Source organism: Nerophis ophidion, linkage group LG23 (assembly GCF_033978795.1).
Source record: "Nerophis ophidion isolate RoL-2023_Sa linkage group LG23, RoL_Noph_v1.0, whole genome shotgun sequence".
NCBI lineage: Eukaryota > Metazoa > Chordata > Actinopteri > Syngnathiformes > Syngnathidae > Nerophis > Nerophis ophidion.
The window spans coordinates 16,270,031-16,289,347 of record NC_084633.1 but is presented as its reverse complement, the minus strand read 5'-3'; the positions used below and the strand labels follow the sequence as shown (position 1 = coordinate 16,289,347).

At 35.9% G+C, this 19,317-nt stretch overlaps 1 long non-coding RNA gene across 1 annotated transcript in view; it reads left to right on the top strand.

Annotated features, from left to right (window-relative positions):
• LOC133541493 (uncharacterized) overlaps nucleotides 1-4,226 on the top strand; it is a 15,343-nt gene extending 11,117 nt beyond the window's left edge. The window contains exon 2 of the long non-coding RNA XR_009803898.1: nucleotides 3,800-4,226. This is a non-coding gene — a long non-coding RNA (uncharacterized LOC133541493). The remainder of the gene's footprint in view (nucleotides 1-3,799) is intronic.
• Nucleotides 4,227-19,317: the final 15,091 nt, after the last annotated feature.

The window sequence follows — 19,317 nt, the reverse complement described above, 5'->3', positions numbered from 1 at the left end:
TCTTCAAGCCAGAACATTGGCATTGAAATGACTTTAGTTTAGTGCAGGGGTCCCCAAACTACGGAGCCGGCCCGCCAGCGTCCAAAATCCGAAACGTGGGAAGTGGCAGGGGAAAAAAATAAGAAAATAATAATATATATATATACATATATATATATATATGTAGGTGTGGGAAAAAATCACAAGACTACTTCATCTCTACAGATCTGTTTCATGAGGGGTTCCCTCAATCATCAGGAGGTTTTAATGGAAGCATTCACATACAATGGTTTATATAGAGCACAGAGTGGGTGGGTACAAGCAGGCGTAGGGTGTGGTGATTGGCTCATGTGTTACCTAGGAGGTGTTTCCGTCTATGGCGGCATGTTGAAATGATTTCACTGCGCCTGTTGAGAGATGATAGATCTGGATGATATATAATAAACAGTTTTCTCTTTTAAGCATAGGTTGCATCTTTTATTGTTGTAAGGTGTGCTGGATGCAAGAATTTGCCATGTTATTGAATATTCAACATTATTGTCTTTGAGGTTCCAAATGTGTTTGCTGAGTTCTGTAGAATTCTGCAAAGTCTGGTTTCTAAAGGAAGCGTTGTGATTATTCCATCTGGTTTTGAACGCTCCTTCGGTTAATCCTACGTACGTGTCGGATGTGTTAATGTCCTTGCATGTTACCTTTGCTTGGTAAACGACTGATGTCTGTAAGCACCTTCCGTTGAGAGGGCAATCAGGTTTCTTGCGCTCTACCACGGTATCGAGCAATATTCTCTGGATAATCCAATCAAGACATATATATATATATATGTATATGTATATGCATGTGTATATATTCATCCGTTTTCTACCGATTGTCCTTTTTGGGGTCGCGGGGGGTACTGTAGCCTAGCTCAGCTGCATTCGGGCTAAAGGCGGGGTATGCCCTGGACAAGTTGCCACCTCATCGCAGGGCCTATATATATATATATATATATATATATATATATATATATATATATATATATATATATATATACTAGGGCTGGGCAACGATTAAAAATTTTAATCGAAGTTAATCGCACAATTTTTCCGATTAATCACGATTAACTGCATTGTGTACGCAAAGCCGAATAATGAATTCAAAAGTAGTGTGTAGTGCACCTTTATTGGAAAATTCCCCCACATGAACAAAAGCGCCGAAACATTTGTTGTGCAAACAAAATTTAAATCAGTCCTTGTTAAACAGTAGCAGTTAAATAGAATATTTTATGAAAATCAACTCAAAAAATGTAAATACAAACATTTAAGCTTATTGCCACTGCCAGGGTATTTAAGTTATCCTGTTTGTTATGGAAAATAAATATAATCTACATACAAATCTCTGAGCCACAATCATAACATCCGAACAGGCAATTTCTGAGGTAACAGCAGAAACATTTTTTTTATCAGGGATCTTATGTTTAAAAAAACTATATTATAGGTAGTGGGCTGTTTTAGGGAAATTTTGATCAAATTATCCGTAGTAGCAATATTAATAATGTTGTGTTTATTCTGCGTAGTGCACTTAAAATAATTATGACCATATCTAGGAATTGATATGATGGGAATGTTCCGATTGTTTGCTTAGTGCTTTGATAAACTGAACGCATATACATGGTACTATATTGTGATGTTATGAGCCAGGGAATAAAAGAACTACCCTACCCAGCATGCAACAGGAGTGACGAGCATGCGCGGTAGCCCGGTATATGTTGTGATATGCACGCTCTGAAAGTAAACATTAAGAACTCAGCCAACACTCCTGGTCTGCATTATTCATAAATAGACAGACAACACATATACTCCGCTGCTTCACAGGCCGCTGGATGTAGCCGGCAAAGTATTCCCATGCTAGCTAGCCGGTCTAGCAAGCTCGCGTCATTCAGTCCAAAACGGCCCGATCTATCCACATCCAGAATTGTCTGGCGGTCGTAAGTGATCCCGGAGTGACCACGCTGTAAGCCAGCCATGAAATTTGCAGAATTGTCCGGTATTTTTGCCAAATGTTCCATCTTTACCAAGAGCCCCTCGACGCCGAAGCCCGTCCAGGCGACGCCATCTTGTTAAGAAAAGGCGTTAACAAAATAAAAGCATGTAAACAACATACGCAAATGTCCGATAAAATAATTGTCGGCGTTAATAGATTGATGAGTTAACGCGTAATTAACGCATTAATTTGCCCACCCCTAATATATACATATTTATATATATATATATATATATATATATATATATATATATATATATACATATATATATGTATATATGTATGTATATATATGTATGTATATATATATATGTATATATATATATATATATATATATATATATATATATATATTTTTTTTTTTTTTTTTTTTGGGGGGGGGGGGTAAATCTGTCCTTTCAAATTCATTTTCTACAGCTTGTTACTCTTGGTGTCTCCTAGCCACTCAAGAAAATCATATTGTCTAAAAATTTATTTTCCCATCGATATATATATATATATCATTTATATATATATATATATATATATATATATATATATAATGTAATTTTATATATATGTTTATATATATATATATGTTTATATGTATGTATATATATATATATATATATATAAGGGTTGTTGGCCCTGCGATGAGGTGGCGACTTGTCCAGGATGTACCCCGCCTTCCGCCCGATTGTAGCTGAGATAGGTGCCAGCGCCCCCCGAGACCCCGGTAGAGAAATGGATGGATGGATGGCTAGGGGTGTGGGAAATACGAATACGAATCGAATCGAATCAAATCTAATCGAATCGAATACGTTGTGGGATTCAGAATCGATTCTCTTTTTAAAAAAAATGTATTTATTTATTTTTTTACTCAAGCCAACAAACCACTACACAGCAATACCATAACAATGCAATCCAGTTCCAAAACCAAACCTGACCCAGCAACACTCAGAACTGCAATAAACAGAGCAATTGAGGAGACACAAACACGACACAGAACAAACCAAAAGTAGTGAAATAAAAATGAATATTATCAACAACAGTATCAATATTAGTTATAATTTCAGCATAGCAGTGATTAAAAATCCCTCATTGACATTATCATTAGACATTTATAAAAATAATAAAAAAAGAACAATAGTGTCACAGTGGCTTACACTTGCATCGCATCTCATAAGCTTGACAACACACTGTGTCCAATGTTTTCACAAAGATAAAATTAGTCATATTTTTGGTTCGTTTAATAGTTAAAACAAATGTACATTATTGCAATCAGTTGATAAAACATTGTCCTTTACAATTATAAAAGCTTTTTTAAAAAGCAGACTGGGGTAGATCCTGCTGAAATCCTATGTATTGAATGAATACAGAATCCTTTTGAATCGGAAAAATATCGTTTTTGATTCGAAAAAATGTATATATTATCGAATCGTGACCCCAAAAATCGATATTGAATCGAATCGTGGGACACCCAAAGATTCGCAGCCCCAATAAAGCTATATAAACCTATTTAGACTTGAGTGACTCTGTAGTATAACTAAACGTTATGAAGGTTCTGGAATATTTCATGCTATTATTCAGAGGTAGCCTAAAGTGAATCCTTTATTATTCAGAGCAGATCGGATGAGTTACATTTCTGTGTTGTTATTGTTGCATTCTGCAACTCCAATGTCCATTTATTTAATTTAGCTGTTTTTTTTAATGTGGTGGCGTATTTGTCAGAAATGATTAATTAAATCAACATGGGTATGTATTGAGTTTCATGTAAATGATGTTATTATGTACGTTCATACTATGGTTTCTCTCATTTCAGAAAGAAACAAGCCAGCATTAAAGACTTGGTACAAAGGAAGGTGTGCACACCACGGCAAGCGGCTGCACTGACTGATATTATCCTGAATATGTTGGTAACTGACATGAGGCCATTATCAACCGTGGAGGATGAATGTTTTAGACAAATGATTCACGACCTCAACCCTGGTTACACTGTTCCCCCGAGGAACTATTTTACCAAACTGATGGAGAGGAAGTACGAACAGACATTCCATGCAGTGTAGACTGACATAAAAGCCACCCAGAGCTAAATTGCTCCCACTACTGATGTGTGGACAAGTGTAGCCTACCTTGGCAATACATGCCACTACATTGGAGACAAATGGAACATGAAGTCAATCTGCCTTACGACCATGCCACTAGATGAAAGACATTCAGCATCCAACATTGATGAATGGTTGGAATAGGTAATAGCCAGGTTTGAAATTCTACTAAGTAAAATTATTGCAATGGTGCACTTTATTAAAAACAAATACAATTTTTGTAGCGCTTGCCTTGTTTGATTTGTCAAGTCGAAAGGACATTGTGCCATTATGCTGTTTTTTTTTTTAAAAGAAGGTATTGGAAAGGATAGAAATGTAGTTTGTCTCTTTTATCCGATTATTAATCGAAGTAATAATCGACAGATTAATCGATGATCAAACGAATCGTTAGTTGCAGCCCTAATATACACATATACATATACACATAAACTGTCTATACATATATATATATACACATATACTGTACATATATACATTTGTATTTACATACACATACATATACATAGAAAAATATATACATATACATATATACATAAATATACACACATATACATATATACAAATATATAGACACATATACACCATATCCCCCCTTAAACCTTTATTTATGAACTGCAACATTTACAAACAGCTGAAAAACAATAATCAACAAAATATAAATGTACGTTCATAAACTGTGAAAAGAAATGCAACAATGCAATATTCAGTGTTGACATCTGGATTTTTTTGGTGAACACGTTCTATAAATATTGATGTTAACATGATGTGACATACAAAACTCCTCTTGGAAGAGTTGGTGTTTTGTCGCAACGATCTTAGTTTAGTCCGACAGGTTCACTATTAAATATATTATTGGGGCCCAAAATCTGTTCTTAAGAAGACCCAAGAAAACTGAGTGAGTAACACCAATAACTGTTAACCAAGGGGTATTGGTTTCTAGTCCCGGTCAGGTCAAGTGCAAGGTCAACAAGCAAGGGGAACTGGGTTCAAATCTCAGTAAAGAGTCAGTGTTTTGATTCACTATCATTGTGGTTTAGTGCGACCGGTTCTCAAGCCGAGTGGTTAAAGCAGCTGTCTTCCAATCGGTCAGGTCCATCGGTAACTTGGAAATCTCCAGTCACAGTTTACCGTGAACGGTTCGGAATTAAATGTCATTGGGGTCTGAAATCTGATTCTCGGTAGACCAAGGATAGCTGAGTAGTTGAAGCAGCTACCTCCCAATCAAAGGGTACAGGGTTCAAATCCCAGTCAGGACCATCAATAACTATGAAAACTCCAGCCGGACGGGTTAGTATTTTATATCATAGATTACCAAGACAGGTTCGCAATTAAGTATGTCATTGGAGCCCGAAATTTGGCAGTAAGAAGTCCAGGGGTAGCTGAGTGGTTAAAGCAGCTATCAACAAATCAAAAGGGGTTTGGGTTCAAATCCCACCCATGTCCGTCGGTATCTATGAAATCTCCAGCGGCAAGAGTAAATGTTTTATATCATAGTTTACTGAGACAGGTTCGCAAATAAATACGTCATTGGGGTCCGAAATCCATTCCTAACACATCCAAGCAGCTAGCTCCCAATCAGAGTCCAAGGTTCAAGTTCGCTCGTAACTATGAAACATCCAGTAGCAAGAGTAAATCTTTTATATCATAGGTTACTGAGACAGGTGCTCAATTAAATATGTCATCGGGGCCCGAAATCTTCATCTAAGAAGACTAAGGATAGCTGAGTGGTTACAGTAGCTAGCTCATAATCATAGAGTGCAAGGATCAAATCCCTGCCAGGTTCACTGGTAACTATGAAAACTCCAGCAGCAAGTGTAAATGTTTTATATTATAGCTCACTGAGACAGGTTCGCGATTAAATATGTCATTGGGGCCCGAAAACGTAATTAAAGAAGACCAGGGATAGCTCAATGGTTAAAGCTGCAAGCTCCCAATCAAAGGGCATTGGGTTCAAGTCCCAGGCAAATTGATTGGTAACTATGAAAGCTATTGTTTTGTATCATAGATTACTGAGACAGGTTATCAATTGAATATGTCATCGGGGCCCGAAATCTTCACCTAAGAAAACTAAGGATAGCAGAGTGGTTACAGTAGCTAGCTCACAATCATAGAGTGCAAGGATCAAATCCCTGCCAGGTTCACTGGTAACTATGAAAACTCCAGCAGCAAGTGTAAATGTTTTATATTATAGCTCACTGAGACAGGTTCGCGATTAAATATGTCATTGGGGCCCGAAAACTTATTTAAAGAAGACCAGGGATAGCTCAATGGTTAAAGCTCCTAGCTCCCAATCAAAGGGCACTGGGTTCAAATCCCAGGCAAGTTGATTGGTAACTAGGAAAATCTATTGTTTTGTATCATAGTTAACTGAGACAGGTTCGCAATTAAATATGTCATTGGGGCCCGAAATTTAGCAGTAAGAAGTCCAGGGGTAGCTGAGTGGTTAAAGCAGCTATCTACAAATCAAAAGGGGTCTGGGTTCAAGTCCCACCCATGTCCGTCGGTAACTATGAAATCTCCAGCGGCAAGAGTAAATGTTTTATATCATAGTTTACTGAGACAGGTTCGCAAATAAATACGTCATTGGGGTCCGAAATCCCTTCCTAACACATCCAAGCAGCTAGCTCCCAATCAGAGTCCAAGGTTCAAGTTCGCTTGTAACTATGAAACATCCAGTAGCAAGAGTAAATCTTTTATATCATAGGTTACTGAGACAGGTGCTCACTTAAATATGTCATTGGGGCCCGAAATCCTCATCTAAGAAAACTAAGGATAGCAGAGTGGTTACAGTAGCTAGCTCACAATCATAGAGTGCAAGGATCAAATCCCTGCCAGGTTCACTGGTAACTATGAAAACTCCAGCAGCAAGTGTAAATGTTTTATATTATAGCTCACTGAGACAGGTTCGCGATTAAATATGTCATTGGGGCCCGAAAACTTATGTGAAGAAGAACAGGGATAGCTAAATGGTTAAAGCTGCTAGCTCCCAATCAAAGGGCACTGGGTTCAAATCCCAGGCAAATTGATTGTTAACTAGGAAAATCTATTGTTTTGTATCATAGTTAACTGAGACAGGTTCGCAATTAAATATGTCATTGGGGCCCGAAATCTGTCCATAAGAAGACCAAGAATAGCTGAATGGTTAAACAGCTAGCTCCCAATCAAAGGGTCCTGGGTTCAATCCCAGTCAGGTCGATCGGCTTGCCAAGCCAAAGTATGCTGGAGTGGGGACGCCGGACAAGGTGGGGGTGTATCACCTCCCCCACACAAAGTAAAGCTAAGTGGTAGCTGGTTAATTAACTTATAGTTAAAAAGGTAAGTATGGGTAATAATAATAAAAGTCTAAGGGTAACCCCGGGGGTTAGCTCCTCCTGTGTGCTGAGGCTAAAGTTGGTAAGTGTACCATCGGTAATTCCTGGCTGGGATGGGGGGGAATAGGAACATGAATAATTAATCAGTGTGAGTGTTGACCAATTAGCTCTCCTTGGTTAATTAGTCAATTGGTTAATAAATAAATACAACAATAATTGAAAAGAGAAAACATTCTAATTGGATGATAAAAAATATAATGATTAATAATTGGATGATGAAAAAAAAGATAAACCATAACTAAAATATGTATTTCCTCATAATTTTAATAAATGATATGCAATTAACTGCACAGTCGTCTTTCTTTTCTTCTTATTATTATTATCCATCCCATCTTTTTTTTAATTTTTTCATCATCCAATTAGAATTTTTTCTCTTTTCAATTATTTAATTTTTTTGTACTTCTTGGTACTTTTTTTTTTATTAACTAATTGAGTAATTGTTGATCAGACCGAGGAGAGCTGATTGGTCAACACTCACACTGATTAATTATTCATGTTCCTATTCCCACTCATCCCAGCCAGGAATTACCGATGGTACACTTACCAACTTCAGCCTCAGCACACAGGAGAAGCTAACCCCCGAGGTTACCCTTAGACTTTTGGACTATTTGTTATTATTATTACCCATACTTACCTTTTTAACTATAAGTTAATTAACCAGCTACCACTTAGCTTTACTTTGTGTGGGGGAGGTGACACACATACTTTGGCTTGGCAAGCCGATTGACCTGACTGGGATTGAACTCAGAACCCTTTGATTGGGAACTAGCTGTTTAACCATTCAGCTATCCTTGGTCTTCTTAAGACAAGATTTCGGGCCCCAATGACATATTTATTTGTGAACCTGTCTCAGTAAACTATGATATAAAACATTTACTCCGGCTGCTGGAACTTTCATAGTTACCAGTGAACTTGGCAGGGATTTGAACCTTGCACTCTTTGATTGGGAGCTAGCTGCTTTAACCATTTAGCTATCCTTGGACTTCACAAGACAAGATTTCGGGCCCCAATGACATATTTATTTGCGAACCTGTCTCAGTAAACTATGATATAAAACATTTGCTCTTACTGCTAGAGCTTTCATAGTTACCAAAGGACCTGAACCCAGACCCCCACATTGTCCGTGGTCCCCACTCCTGCATACTTTGGCTTGGCAAGCCGATCGACCTGACTGGGATTGAACTCAGAACCCTTTGATTGGGAACTAGCTGTTTAACCATTCAGCTATCCTTGGTCTTCTTAAGATTTCGGGCCCCAATGACATATTTAATTGTGAACCTGTCTCAGTAAACTATGATACAAAACATTTACTCCAACTTTCAAAGATACCAGCGAACCTGGCAGGGATTTGAACCTTGCACTCTTTGATTGGGAGCTAGCTGCTTTAACCATTTAGCTATCCTTGGACTTCTTAAGACAAGATTTCGGGCCCCAATGACATATTTATTTGCGAACCTGTCTCAGTAAACTATGATATAAAACATTTGCTCTTACCACTAGAGCTTTCATAGTTACCAAAGGACCTGGGTGGGATTTGAACCCAGACCCCCACATTGTCCGGCGTCCCCACTCCTGCACACTTTGGCTTGGCAAGCCGATCGACCTGACTGGGATTGAACTCAGAACCCTTTGATTGGGAACTAGCTGTTTAACCATTCAGATATTCTTGGTCTTCTTAAGATTTCGGGCCCCAATGACATATTTATTTGCGAACCTGTCTCAGTAAACTATGATACAAAACATTTACTCTAACTTTCAAAGCAACCAGCGAACCTGGCAGGGATTTGAACCTTGCACTCTTTGATTGGGAGATAGCTGCTTTAACCATTCAGCTATCCTTGGACGTCTCAGTGAAAGATTTCGGGCCCCAATGACATATTTAATCGCGAACCTGTCTCAGTGAGCTATGATATAAAACATTTGCCCTTGTCACTAGAGCTTTCATTGATACGGATGGACCTGACTGGGATTTGAACCCTCTATTTCTGGATTTGGAAATAGCTGCTGTAACCACTCAGCTATCCATGGCCTTCTTAGAGGAAGATTTCGGGCCCTACTGACATATTTAATTGATCAATTGTCTCACTACTGAAAAAGAAACACTGAGTCCTTACTTAGATTTGAACCCAGATCCCCTTGGTTGGTGGTCCAACAGTGATATATATATATATATATATATATATATATATATATATATATATATATATATATGTATATATACATACATACATACATATATATATATGTGTATATATACATACATACATACATACATATATATATATATATATATATATATATATATATATATATATATATATATATATATATATATATATATATATATATATACATACATCCATCCATCCATCTATCCATCCATTTTCTACCGCTTATTCTCTTTTGGGGTCGCGGGGGGCGCATATATATATATATATATATATATATATATATATATATATATATATAAAAGGATTTGTAAATCATTGTCTTCTGTTTTTATTTATGATCTAATCAACGTGCCAACTTTACTGGTTTCGGGGTTTTTACTTACAAAGCTGTTGTATTTTACCTTTTTTTTATTGTATGTTCAACATCTTTTTTTTTTTACCCTTTTTGTTTTTCTACAATATTACAGCGTTCTTACTGTAGCTTTTGCATTTTTTTTTTTGTTTCTCGAAGGACAAGGCCTATAGGAAATCACTATCAGTTAATCCGTGTACACTCCAGTAGGGAACAAAAGCAGCTCCTCTTCTTACAATAACAAAGTTGCTACAGCTTGGTTATAATACAGGTTATGGAACGTAATCTTTGAAATATTGTTGGGTTTTTTTCGATGCATTTTCAAATGTATTCAGAGGCAGAATCCATTGCTCCTAGTAGCTGCATTGCTCGCCACCAAGAGCGAGCCGATTATTACAAGTTAGAATGCAAAAAAACAAAACAAAACAACACACTTGTCTTCTTGTTTCTCATAATGGTTGTGAATGGTAGCCAAATTTCAAAAAAAGTGCAGTTACCTTTTAAGGGTAAAATGTTCAATATGCTCCATGTATTCCGCCCCCCCCTCCATTGTTCTCTTCCTGTCGCTGCTGGTCACCGTTCGAGCTGACTCACACACAGATGTGGTTCCTATTCACATTTGAATTGACAGGGGAACAATTTCCGGTACCTACTGTTTCTCATTTGCAAATACCTTACTGTATTTGGGGGGTCGGAACCAGGTAATATTCAGTTGCTCCCTATAAAAGGTACTTAATTTGGTACCCATTCCTTCTTGCACATGTTTGTTTACATCGGCAAAACAAGCGCAATGATGTCACCGACTATACTACCGTATTTTGCGGACAATAAGGCGCACTAAATTTTTTTTACATGCACTTGTTGATGACAAGAGCACAGCTCCCTCTCCCCATTTCACAAAGGCACTATAGAAAGACTACTGACCAACTGCATCTCTGTCTGGACTGGAGCCTGCAGCGCCTCAGACTGGAAATCTCTGCAGAGAGTGGTGAGGACGGCAGAAAAGATCATCAGGACACCTCTTCCTCCTATCCGGGAAATCGCAAAAAGCCACTGCCTGACCAGGGCTCAGAAAATCTACAGAGACTCCTCCTACCTGTTTTCACTTCTGGACTCTAGAAGGAGGTTCCGCATCCTCCGTAGCAGAACCCATATATATATATATATATATATATATATATATGTATATATATTAGGGCTGGGCAACGATTCAACATTTTAATCGAAGTTAATCGCACTATGTCTCCGATTAATCGCGATTAACTGCATTGTATACGCAAAGCCCAATAATGAATTCAAAAGTAGTGTGTAGTGCACCTTTATTGGAATATTCCCCCACATGAACAAAAGCACCAAAACATTTGTTGTGCAAACACAATTTAAATCAGTCCTTGTTAAACAGTAGTAGTTAAATAGCATATTTTATGAAAATCAACTAAAAAAAATGTAAATACAAACATTTAAGCTTATTGCCACTGCCAGGGTATTTAAGTTATCCTGTTTGTTATGGAAAATAAATATAATCTACATACAAATCTCTGAGCTACAATCATAACATCTGAACAGGCAATTTCTGAGGTAACAGCAGAAACATTTTTTTTTTGTCAGGGATCTTATGTTTAAAAAACCTATATTATAGGTAGTGGGCTGTTTTAGGGAATTTTTGATCAAATTATCCGTAGTAGCAATATTAATAATGTTGTGTTTATTCTGCGTAGTGCACTTAAAATAATTATGACCATATCTAGGAATTGATATGATGGGAATTTTCCGATTGTTTGCTTGGTGCTTTGATAAACTGAACGCATCATATACATGGTACTATATTGTGATGTTATGAGCCAGGGAATAAAAGAACTACCCTACCCAGCATGCAACAGGAGTGACGAGCATGACGGCATCTTGTATGTTGTGATATGCACGCTCTGAAAGTAAACATTAAGAACTCAGCCAACACTCCTGGTCTGCATTATTCATAAATAAACAGACAACACATATACTCCGCTGCTTCACAGGCCGCTGGATGTAGCCGGCAAAGTATTCCCATGCTAGCTAGCCGGTCTAGCAAGCACGCCTCATTCAGTCCAAAACGGCCCGATCTATCCACATCCAGAATTGTCTGGCGGTCGTAAGTGATCCCGGAGTGACCACGCTGTAAGCCAGCCATGAAAATTGCAGAATTGTCCGGTATTTTTGCCAAATTTTCCATCTTTACCAAGAGCCCCTTGACGCCGAAGTATATCCGGGAGATGCCATCTTGTTAAGAAAAGGCGTTAACAAAATAAAAGCATGTAAACAACATACGCAAATGTGCGTTAAAATAATTGTCGGCGTTAATAGATTGAGTTAACGCGTAATTAACACATTAATTTGCCCACCCCTAATATATATATATATATATATATGTATTTATTTATTTCTAGGCGCAGTCAAGGCGTTAGGGGTTTCCGGTTTGGTGACCACAGGATTAGGTCTCTGCTTTTTGCAGATGATGTGGTCCTGATGGCTTCATCTGACCGGGATCTTCAGCTCTTACTGGATCGGTTTGCAGCCGAGTGTGAAGCGACCGGAATGAGAATCAGCACCTCCAAGTCCGAGTCCATGGTTCTCGCCAGGAAAAGGGTGGAATGCCATCTCCGGGTTGGGGAGGAGACCCTGCCCCAAGTGGAGGAGTTCAAGTACTCGTGAACAAGAGTGGGGGAAGAGTGGATCGTGAGATCGACAGGCGGATCGGTGCGGCGTCTTCAGTAATGCGGACGTTGTACCGATCCGTTGTGGTGAAGAAGGAGCTGAGCCGGAAGGCAAAGCTCTCAATTTACCGGTCGATCTACGTTCCCATCCTCACCTATGGTCATGAGCTTTGGGTCATGACCGAAAGGATAAGATCACGGGTACAAGCGGCCGAAATGAGTTTCCAGGTCTCTCCCTTAGAGATAGGGTGAGAAGCTCTGCCATCCCGGAGGAACTCAAAGTAAAGCCGCTGCTCCTTCACATGGAGAGGAGCCAGATGAGGTGGTTCGGGCATCTGGTCAGGATGCCACCCGAACGCCTCCCTAGGGAGGTGTTTAGGGCACGTCCAACCGGTAGGAGGCCACGGTGAAGACCCAGGACACGTTGGGAAGACTATGTCTCCCGGCTGGCCTGGGAACGCCTCGGGATCCCCCGGGAAGAGCTAGACGAAGTGGCTGGGGAAAGGGAAGTCTGGGTTTCCCTGCTTAGGTTGTTGCCCCCGTGACCCGACCTCGGATAAGCGGAAGAAGATGGAAGATATGTATTTATGGTCTAAAGTCTAAGTCTCTTTATTAGTTCAAATAAAATACTTACAAAGCTCCACTCAGTGTCTTTCTGATGTCTTTTGACGATTCTTTTTTTTTTTAATCATACAGTGGTCAACTTCTGTTTGCACTCTGGTGCGTCCTAGACTATTACAGCAGCTTTTTTTTTTTTCATTTCTCGAAAACAGAAAAGGACAAGGCATATAGGAAATCAATATCGGGTAATCCTGGTACAGCGGAGTGGGGAACAAAAGCAGCTCCTCTTTGATGAGTAACCTCCAATCAGACTGTACTTTAACGCAGGATACAAAGATGAATAGCTCAGTGAAAGGGCCTCGACTGAACAAATAGATCATTTTAAGGCCAGTGACATCCTATAAAACAAGAGAGGCCGGGCAGGACGGCGTGGAGATGATTAGATGCTGACACCTAGTGGATTATGGAATGCCCGGCAAAAGAGAGTTGAGCAGATCAATGTGATTGTTGAAGCGTGGCCAACAGGATGATTAATTACAGACCCTCACAGGCTTATATAATGACTGTGATAAGGCCGGTGTAATCTCCCGTCCATCAGAAAGGAACCGGGCGATTCATCTTTACCACGGTGTTAATTGTTAATGCGGTTGTTTATAGTCCACGCTTCGGTGCTTGGTTAAGAAATGGAATCAAGTGTGCTGTTAAAATATGCCAACAGTTCCCAGAGCGAGTCCACCTGCAGGCTGAAATGTCCACAGAAATACCGTCATGGAGAATTTTACGACTCGGTCGTCCGAGTTCCTTAATTGGAATTCATGATCGTCTCCTCTGCATAAAAAAAAACAAAAAAAACATCCCAAGACACCACCAGAGACCACAGTAAACTGGTAGTAAGTCATTTTTACGACAACAGTTGCCCCAACCTGTGAGGTGGAACTGTTTTACCACAGAGTTTCCTCGGTGTTTCGGAAGTATGTTGTGCATCAAACCGAAGTAATCAGCCCATTAGCTGATACAGTATTGAATCCAGATAAACAAATATGCAGCATTCTGCAGTAATTAGCCGTATAGTTGTGTGCCAGGACACACATATCCCGACTGCTTGGCTTCCGGCGTATTCTGAAATTCTAATTGATTTCAGGTCAGAACATTAAAAAGGAGAAAGGAGAAAAAAAAGGCTTGTTTTACAAGAAAAAACATTATTTGCATACAAATCAGTACTTGTGGGATTTTGAAGGCTATTTTGGTGATTGCCGCGGCCCAAAAATGCCTGAGTTTGTCAGGTTTGTCACTGACAGGTTATTTTTTTATTTTTTTTAAATGTATTTAATTATTATTATTTTATTTTTTTAATTGTTATGTTTTATTTCGTTATTATTTACATTTATTTTTTATTTTTAATCAAATCATGTAGGATTTTGAGGGCATTCTTGGTTATTGTCGCGGCCCAAAAAATGCCTGAATTTGTCAGGCTTGTCACTGACAGGTTATTTTTTTATTTTTTTTAAATGTATTTAATTATTATTATTGTTATTTTTTTTTCGTTATTATTTAAAAAAAAATATATATTTTTTTTTTATCAAATCCTGTAGGATTTTGAGGGCTTTTTTGGTTATTGTTGCGGCCGAAAAATGCCTGAATTTGTCAGGCTTGTTACTGACAGTTTTTAAAAAAATGTATTATATTTAATTTGTATCTATTTTTTTTAGATGTAATTTTTTTTATTTTATTTCATTATTATTAAAAAAATTTTTTTTTTTTTTAAATCAAATCCAGTAGGATTTTGAGGGCATTCTTGGTTATTGTCGCGGCCCCAAAAATGCTTGAATTTGTCAGGCTTGTCACTGACAGGTTATTTTTTTATTTTTTTAAAATGTATTTAATTATTATTATTTAATTTTTTTTTTTTTTTCGTTATTATTTAAAAAAAAAAAATCTTTTTTTTTTTTATCAAATCCTGTAGGATTTTGAGGGCTTTTTTGGTTATTGTTGCGGCCAAAAAATGCCTGAATTTGTCAGGCTTGTTACTGACAATTTTTTAAAAATGCATTATATTTAATTTGTATTTATTTTTTTTAGATTTAATTTTTTTTATTTTATTTCATTATTATTTGAATTTATTTTTATTTTTTTTTATCAAATCCTGTAGGATTTTGAGGGCATTCTTGGTTATTGTCGCGGCCCAAAAAATGCCTGAATTTGTCAGGCTTGTCACTGACAGGTTATTATTATTTTTTTAATTGTATTTAATTATTATTATTTAATTATTATTATTATTTTGTTATTATTTTAAAAAAAAAAACTTTTTTTTTTTTAATCAAATCCTGTAGGATTTTGATGGCTTTTTTGGTTATTGTTGCGGCCGAAAAATGCCTGAATTTGTCAGGCTTGTTACTGACAGTTTTTTTTAAAATGTATTATATTTAATTTGTATTTTTTTTTTTTTAGATGTAATTTTTTTTTTTTTTCATTATTATTTAAATGTACTTTTATTTTTTTTTATCAAACCCTGTAGGATTTTGAGGGCATTCTTTGTTGTTGTCGCGGCCCAAAAAATGCCTGAATTTGTCAGGCTTGTCACTGACAGGTTATTTTTTTATTTTTTTAAAATGTATTTAATTATCATTATTTAATTATTATTATTTTTTTGTTATCATTTTTAAAAAAAAAATCTTTTTTTTTTTTAATCAAATCCTGTAGGATTTTGAGGGCTTTTTTGGTTATTGTTGCGGCCGAAAAATGCCTGAATTTGTCAGACTTGTTACTGACAGTTTTTTAAAAAATGTAAAAATGTATTATATTTAATTTGTATTTATGTTTTTTAGATGTAATTTTTTTTATTTTATTTCATTATTATTTAAATTAAAAAAATTTTTTTTTTATCAAATCCTGTAGGATTTTGAGGGCTTTTTTGATTATTGTTGCGGCCGAAAAATGCCTGAATTTGTCAGGCTTGTTACTGACAGTTTTTTAAAAAAAATAAAAATTTATTATATTTAATTTGTATTTTTTTTTCTTAGATGTCTTTTTTTTAAATTTTATTTCATTATTATTTAAATTTATTTTAATTTTTTTTAACAAATCCTGTAGGATTTTGCGGGCTTTTTTGGTTATTGTTGCGCATATTACTGCTTATCAAATCAACATAAAAAAAAAATCACAAAATGCACTTACAATTATTGCACCAACCCCAAAAAACCTTCCTCAGTAACAGTTTGGTTATGTTTGGGTTTTACCTCTGTATTTGTGTTTATTTCCTTTTTCGGTGATTGTTGCGGCCCGAAAATGCCTGAATTTGTCAGACTTGTGACTGACAGTTTTTTTAAAAAATGTTTACATTTTTTGTATTTTATTTACCTTTTTTTTTTTTTTTTATTAAATAATTTTTTTTTAAATCTTTTTTTTTTTTTTTTTTATCAAATCAACATTAAAAAAACACAAACTACACTCATAATTAGTGCACCAACCCAAAAAAAACCTTGGTTTATGTTTGGTTATGTTTGGGTTTTACCTCTGTATTTGTGTTTATTTCCTTTTTTGGTGATTGTCGCGGCCCAAAAATGCCTGAATTTGTCAGACTTGTCCCTGACAGTTTTTTAAAAAAAATGTTGAAATGTTTTTAATTTAATTTTTAATTTAATATTTTTATTTTATTTTTTTTTTAATATAATTTTTCTTATCAAATCAACATGAAAAAAATCACAAAATGCATTTACAATTATTGCACCAACCCCAAAAAACCTCCCTCAGTAACAGTTTGGTTATGTTTGGGTTTTACCTCTGTATTTGTGTTTATTTCCTTTTTTGGTGATTGTCGCGGCCCAAAAATGCCTGAATTTGTCAGGCTTGTCACTGAAAGTTTTTTAAAAAATGTTTTAATTTTTTGTATTTTATTTACGTTTTTTTATTTATTTATTTATTTTTTTTTAATCAAATCAATATAAAAAAAAAAAACTACACTCATAATTAGTGCACCAACCCAAAAGAAATCTTGGTTTATGTTTGGTTATGTTTGGGTTTTACCCCTGTATTTGTGTTTATTTCCTTTTTCGGTGATTGTTGCGGCCCGAAAATGCCTGAATTTGTCAGACTTGTTACTGACAGTTTTTTAAAAAAATGTTTAAATTTTTTGTATTTTATTTACCTTTTTTTTTTTTTTTTTTTATTAAATCATTTTTTTTAATCCTTTTTTTTTTTTTTTTTAATCAAATCAACATAAAAAAAACACAAACTACACTCATAATTAGTGCACCAACCCAAAAGAAACCTTGGTTTATGTTTGGGTTTTACCTCTGTATTCGTGTTTATTTCCTTTTTCGGTGATTGTTGCGGCCCAAAAATGCCTGAATCTGTCAGACTTGTTACTGACAGTTTTTGAAAAAAAATGTTTTAATTTTTTTTATTTAATTTTTTATTTAATTTTTTTATTTTATTTTTTGTAATATTTTTTTTCTTATCAAATCAACATAAAAAAAAATCACAAAATGCACTTACAATTATTGCACCAACCCCAAAAAACCTCCCTCTGTAACAGTTTGGTTATGTTTGGGTTTTACCTCTGTATTTGGGTTTATTTCCTTTTTTGGTGATTGTCGCGGCCCAAAAATGCCTGAATTTGTCAGACTTGTTACTGACAGTTTAAAAAAAAATTTTTTTAATTTTTTTTATTTAATTTTTAATTTAATTTTTTATTTTAGTATTTTATTTTTCTTATCAAATCAACATAAAAAAAAATCACAAAATGCACTTAAAATTATTGCACCAACCCCAAAAAAACCTCCCTCAGTAACAGTTTGGTTATGTTTGGGTTTTACCTCTGTATTTGTGTTTATTTCCTTTTTCGGTGATTGTCGCGGTCCGAAAATGCCTGAATTTGTCAAGCTTGTCACTGACAGTTTTTTTTTTAAAATGTTAAAAATTTTTGGATTTTATTTATCTTTTTTTTTTTTTTTTTTATTAAATCATTTTTTTTAATCCTTTTTTTTTTTTTTTTAATCAAATCAACATAAAAAAAACACAAACTACACTCATAATTAGTGCACCAACCCCCAAAAAACCTTGGTTATGTTTGGGTTTTACCTCTGTATTTGTGTTTATTTCCTTTTTCGGTGATTGTCGCGGCCCGAAAATGCCTGAATTTGTCAGGCTTGTTACTGACAGTTTTAAAAAAAAAAATGTTTTAATTTTTTTTATTTAATTTTAAATGTATTTTTTTTATTTTATTTTTTTTAAATATTTTTTTTCTTATCAAATCAACATAAAAAAAAAATCACAAAATGCACTAATTATTGCACCAACCCCAAAAAAACCTCCCTCTGTAACAGTTTGGGTTTTACCTCTGTATTTGTGTTTATTTCCTGTCAGTGTTCTGGGCATGATGTTAAAGTACATCAAACTTAAGTATGCTTAAAGTCCGTTTCTATAGTTATTAGCTATTGTGCTTAAGCTTTACTTTTTTTTAACCAGTATTGAATCCAGATAAACAAACATGCATCATTCTGCAGTAATTAGCCGTATAGTTGTGTGCTAGGACACACACATCCCGACTTCTTGGCTTCTGGCGTATTCTGAAATTCTAATTGATTTCAGGTCAGAACATTAAAAAGGAGAAAGGAGAAACAAGTCTTATCTTACAAGAAAAAACCTTATTTGCATATAAATCAGTCCCTGTAGGATTTTGTGGGCTTTTTTGGTGATTGCCGCGGCCCCAAAATGCCTGAATTTGTCAGGCTTGTCACTGACAGTCTTTTTTTTAAATTAAAAAAACAAAAACAAAAGACTTTATCCGAAGTGCACATTTCAGCAATGCTCAGACAAATTTGCTCGGCAGAAATCACGCCAATTGGACGGGGAAGTTGAGGGCATCGGACCAGGTCGCGAGGCCGTGCATGGATCACCGGGATCGGTTGACACGGTGTGAATTGAGTTTGAGTTTGAGTTTATTTGGAACATGCATGCATACAACATGATACATCACGACTTCCAGTTTCTCTTTTCAACATGTTTGAAAAGGAAAAGGAGTAGGAAGAAGCAGAGCTTATTTAATCCTACACCTTATCTTTTACATAACAGTTGCTAAAACTTTTGTTC